We start from the raw sequence: 6,016 nt of genomic DNA, 5'->3' as shown, positions 1-6,016 counted from the left end.
TATATATACATATCATACAAATCATGGTATACTTGAGTTATTACTCATTAGCACCAAGGCAAAGGAATATGATCAAAGTCATTTTGTTTTAATCTTCACAACTCATTACATATTGAAATTACTTTACCTTACATGTTCTTGTGTGAAGTTAGTAAGACATTAATGAAATGAATTTGACTGCTATTACTAGGATATAAAATAACCTCATAATTACTCCCTCACTGTCTCATGCTACACAGTGTATGTGATGGTAACGTGATAAACATCGGCTTACAGAAATCATAAATTTTACCTTAGATCATACGGTGGTAATTAAATCATAATGCATAATGTTCGGGTATTAATCCATTGTATTCATAAGTATTACAGTTCTTGAATGAAATAAAAATTACGTGTTTCTCTCAGGAAATGATGCTTTGTAAGATTACAAATAGATAATTACTGATTCAATATTTGTCTCCTTTGCAAGACGTACATTTTAAGAAGCTCTATAAACACCATTATATCATGTTTGATTTACTTTAAATTCGGTTCCAATCATCCATGTTGGAGAGCCAATTCATCTAATACTACATATGCAGTCTTACTTTGTCTCTAAATAGATTGATCAATGACATAAGTAAATAGAAGATCAGTGAGATATAGCAGCATATTCTCTCTATATTTAGTTACGTAACAAAATTGAATATTAAATAATCTGATAATACTAGGACACTATCTTAAAATTACAGAAACATAGAATGAATTAAGATAAGAATTCCAATGAATGCAACGATAAGCATATTGGAAGTTTTAATCTCAAGATTGTGATAAAAGTGGGTGAGATTACAAATCTAAGACATTACTTACATATTATATGAAAGAAACATTACATTCAATTATCTGGATCATTGATATCGAAGATGATATTAATAAATTCTTATTTAGAAATGAAGCTCGAAATTTAATAACGATGGCGAATAGCAGATTATAATGCTATATCGCTATCACTACTGGAAGGTTACTCATTTTATCGAACATGGACAGATGATAGGCAAAGCTGCTCTCGGTGGGATATGAAATCAGAACGTAAAGAGCCGCCACAATTACTGCAAGAATATTTTATTCAGGGATCTAACGACTCTTCCAATTCATTTGACTAAACCCTGAAAGGCGGTGTTCCTGTATGGCTGCAGTTCAACTTGTGCTGCCGTTGATTAGCTCCAAGAGGCCGTTGTCTCTAGCTAGCTATGTGACACGCGAACCTGTGTCAATTATAACCTTCGAACAGGGGAGGTCAGCCGCTTCCCCTTGCTGGTCTGGCATCTGCAGACTAATTTCAGGGTGTATCAGACCAGCAAGATGCCAGACCAGCAAGTAGAAGCGGCTGACCTCCCCTGTTCGAAGGTTATAATGGACACAGGTTCGTGTGTCACATAGCTAGCTAGAGGCGTTGGCCTCTTTGAGCTAATCAACGGCAGCATTCGTCCTATTTTTTGGATTCCCATGTTGGCTTGGCGATAGCTATTAATATCCAGTACCGCTGCCGTAGTCTCCTTTAGAGAGACTTAGAAATATTAATATATATATATATATATATATATATATATATATATATATATATATATATATACATACATATAACTAGTAATGTTTGTCGCCAGTTCAACATGGCTGTTCCCTTTGAACGGATGTTAATGAGATTTTATAAACTCAAGAGGACATTTCCTCTAGCTGGTTAACGATGCAACTAATCCTTACCACCTTCTAGCGACGGGATCAAGAGACCAGTTGAGTTTCGGGCTATTTTAGCCTCCATTAGCAATGGATACCTCGTCTGCTTGAGATGGCAGTATCTCGCTTCAGTTCGCAATATTATAAAATAGCTAAATAGCCCGTCGTTGCCAGGCAATTTCACAATAAAATGTCATATAAATCCTTGTTTATTCCATGTCAGAACATGTCTCCTCCGACAGATGTAACTTTCTGTTATTTTTTTGTTCCTTTACTAGTTTCAGTCATGTGACTGCGGCCATGCTGGAGCACCGCTTTTTAAATCGAGCAAATCGACCCAAGGAGTTATTCTTTGTAAGCCTATTAATATTCTGTCGTCTCTTTTGCCGAACTGCTATGTTACGGGGAGTACACACACCAGAAACTATTGTCTGAGCCACTTCTCAGACGTTCTTACAACTTTGGTTGTCGTAATACTTTGCCTTCATTTGTTTAATAAAAAATTCTTCCTCCTAATGATTTTGCTTTCATTTTGTGATAAACAATTATGATGCAGAAAATGCGAACTATCATGTAGAAAATGCATGCTTCCAAATCCTGTTTTCGGATTAGCTAAAATTGATTAAACTTTAAACCACAGTAACATTTTTCTGCAATTTTTCTGGTACAAATAAATAATGAAATCGGATTTAACGCGGAAAATCTTTTCAATATACCAAATTTGAATATTTTAACGTAATTTTTAAATCTCACACGAGCACACCCTACAAAAGTAGAGAGACAAACAGTTATAGGACATCACACACACACACACACACACACACACACACACACACACACACACACACACACGCAGTTGCTCACGAGTTTAAAATTGTGGAAAGTAGACTTTGTACGTACGTATGTATGTATGTATGTATGTATGTATGTATATATGTATACGTGTATGTCATTGTTCAGTTTTATTCCAAGATTTCTTACCAATAGAGAAAGAGCCGATCTCTAACCTAGATTCAAGGCTCTTTCATTGAACAGCTTGCTCGTGAAATTAACGTAGAACTGGTTGAGCACTCCACAGACACGTGTACCCTTCTCGTAGCTCTCAGGGAGATTCAGCGTGACACAGAGTATGGCAATGCTGGCCCTTTGAAATACAGGTACTGCTAATTTTTGCCAGCTGAGTGGACTGGAGCAACGTCAAATAAAGTGTCTTGCCCAAGGACACAACGCGTCGCTGGGAATGAAACTCACGATTTTACGATCGTGAGCCGAATGCCCTAACCACTAAGCCACGCACTTTCACTGAACCTGGAACTATGTAATTTGTAAGCAAACATCTTACAACACTATTATGCCTATAAAATGGATAAAGCTCTTTCCCTAGTCATACAGACTCATAGGCCCAGTTTCCTACTTTCTGTGACGCATGTATTCCCTATTGGACGTGACGCCGATTCGTCGTAAGAATTACTCAGTTTTGCCAGCAGATAGGGCGGAGGGAACATGAAATGAAGTGTTTTGCTTAAGAACACAACGCGTAACCCGTTCAAGACATCGACACCACAATCTTACTATCACATGTCGTAAGAGTGTGGTTCACATGGTCGACGCTGCTAGAATTTGAACTCAGAATGTAAAGCCGGAAGAACTGCTGCAAAACACTTTGTTCGGCGCGTTAGCGATTCTGCCTCTTGTATAAACATATTTATGTACGCGCGTATTTAAGCACTTACTTTCGCACACACATATTCACTCACACATACTGACACGTTTATAGCGTTAAACTCTGAACAAATAAGCAAGTCTTCAGACGTAGCCACCAACATTGTGGTTGCTTGTTTACGTAGACATTGCAATGCGTCAGTCGAACACTATCTGTTTGATATAGATTCTTGAGCTTTGTACTTTGTGAATGAGAAGAAAGTATTTACAAAAGGATACTACTATAACGGAAATAGGAATCGATTAATACAATGTGTTTTCCTCAATCGTACTCACCATAATAATTGCAGTTCTATTCATTCCGAATTTCTAAATTTCAAATTTCATATAACTCTCCATAGTGTTATTGTTTTTGAATAAATTTAATGCCATATAATTACATTAAATTTGTTTAATATTAGTTTACGCGGTCTGGTCTTAAAATATGTCCAACAACAAAGAAGATTAATGGATGTATCCAAAGAAGTTCTTGGTTATGGTCCAGCACAAAAGTAGGCAATTCTTTGAAGAGAAGAAAGATTGAATGTACCTCAGTATGTGACTGGTAATTATTATTCTACCTACTTTAAAACGATTAAATTGACCTTAGAAAAAGTGGGGAAAATAATCATTTAAGTAGGGAATTTCTAGCTATACAATTGATATTTTCCCTATTTATCTGCAATAATCCATATAAATATAAATGAGAGAATTCTTCAGAAGACACCCTCAGTGTTTGCACGTTAGTTGCAGTATTTAGAATCGATTGCATAATTGAAATTGTAGGAATATGAGTGCTCGTCTGAAATACGCGTTTACATACATGGATAATGTGTCTGTCAAACGTTCACACTTAGTGAATCGAACACATTGTTAGACCAATTAATGATTCATTCAGGGCGACGACCCCGCAGAAATGTTAGCACACCGGGCGAAATGCTTAGTGGTACCTACTGAGTTCAAATTCCACCGAGGTCGGCTTTGTCTTTCATCCTTCTGGAGTCGATAAATTAAGTACCAGTTAAGTACTCGGGTCGATCTTATCGGCTGGCACCCTCACTCAAAATTTCGGGCATTGTGCCTTGATTAGAAAAGAATTATTGATTCATACGATTTATTTTAGCACTATATAAGTCTGAGAAATCGAATATTTTAAATCCTAGCAATACACAGAACATTTGAAATTTCCTGAAGAATTTTAAAATTTGTTTTACAAACATTGATCCGTCACTGTATATAAACTATTTACAATAACCTGGAAGTATATTCTAGTTTAGTATACCTCTTATTAAGATAAATGGGTCTCAGTATTATGACAGAGATTTTATATTGACACAACTTATTTCCTGTATTAAAAATTGATAATCTCGCGTATTCTTATTTTAATGTCTAACAACAACATATAATTCGAATTTAAGAGGAATTTAAGAGGAATGGATTAAATTTGAGATGAAGGGTCAACGACTGGTGTTGACGACATACGACTTCTAATGTTTCAGTCACTCTTCTAATATCAAATACAACGAGAACACTGTAACTATAAAACGTGTGGTTTTATTTCTTTTCTTCTCCATTCCAAGCTCTTATACAATATATGTATTCGTCCGTCTGTTCTCAGCTTAAATGTATTTTCTTCTACCGCAAGTGTATATAAATACACATAGCAGTGTATAGAAATGTCTTATATATACACACACACACACACACACACACGCGCACACACACGCACGCACGCACACACACACACACACTCACACACACACACACACACACACACACACACACACACACACACACACACACACACATACATAGTGCTCTCATAATCTGTGTACGTACGGTGTGTAGAACCCGAACAAGAAAACCAGAGCCTTCCAAAAGCAAAGATGAGGAGAAACAGAAATAACGACCGGAAAGAAGAACAGAGTCAGGGAAGATACCAACAGGAAAATATGAGAAAAATGAATGGTCGTATATGAAAGAAACATAGAGATAGAAAAACAGGTAACAAAGATAAAAGGCGTTGTAAGAGTCAAAATGTCAGACAAAAACACCATAGCAGTGCTGCTGGATGATGGTAAAGCGACAAAGTTGAAGGAAAGATTTGGTGAAAGGAATTGAATGTACGGCGATTAAAGTGAAATACGATATAGATGCCAGCTGTAGGGGGGCTTGCAGAATTGGATTTTTTCTGGGATTACTGAAACAAGATAAAATATAATTGTAATAAATCAAGATAAATATTGAACAGTTAGGACAGTTAAATGGACCTTTCAGCTTTGGTAGGTGGCAAGCTATTTCATCATCATTAATTAATAATTCATAAGTCATTATGAATCGTTTATTCGTTTATTTTTCTTTCCCCATGTACGTCTTTTGTCTTGTCCTTCTGTAAACTCTGTATAAAATGGCTTTATGCCAATAAGAAAGAGAAAAGTATGTACGTGTGTATGTATGTATGTATGTATGTATGTATGTATGTACGTACGCATTATAAACAAAATATATAAGATACTTTTTAATGCACAGACGTAGCTGATTGGCAAGTATGCTTTTCAAACACATAATTCCAGATTCAGTGTGTGTGTGTGTATGAATATAT

General features: G+C 36.1%; 1 long non-coding RNA gene across 1 annotated transcript in view; it reads left to right on the top strand.

The window, feature by feature from the left end:
* Positions 1-2,229, top strand: part of LOC106874121 (uncharacterized) — a 4,101-nt gene extending 1,872 nt beyond the window's left edge. The window contains exon 2 of the long non-coding RNA XR_008263542.1: positions 1,992-2,229. This is a non-coding gene — a long non-coding RNA (uncharacterized LOC106874121). The remainder of the gene's footprint in view (positions 1-1,991) is intronic.
* The last annotated feature ends 3,787 nt before the right edge of the window (positions 2,230-6,016 follow it).

Source organism: Octopus bimaculoides, chromosome 2 (assembly GCF_001194135.2).
Source record: "Octopus bimaculoides isolate UCB-OBI-ISO-001 chromosome 2, ASM119413v2, whole genome shotgun sequence".
In the NCBI taxonomy this organism is placed as follows: domain Eukaryota; kingdom Metazoa; phylum Mollusca; class Cephalopoda; order Octopoda; family Octopodidae; genus Octopus; species Octopus bimaculoides.
The sequence above is the reverse complement of the archived record's forward strand: the minus strand, read 5'-3'. Positions and strand labels throughout refer to the sequence as shown.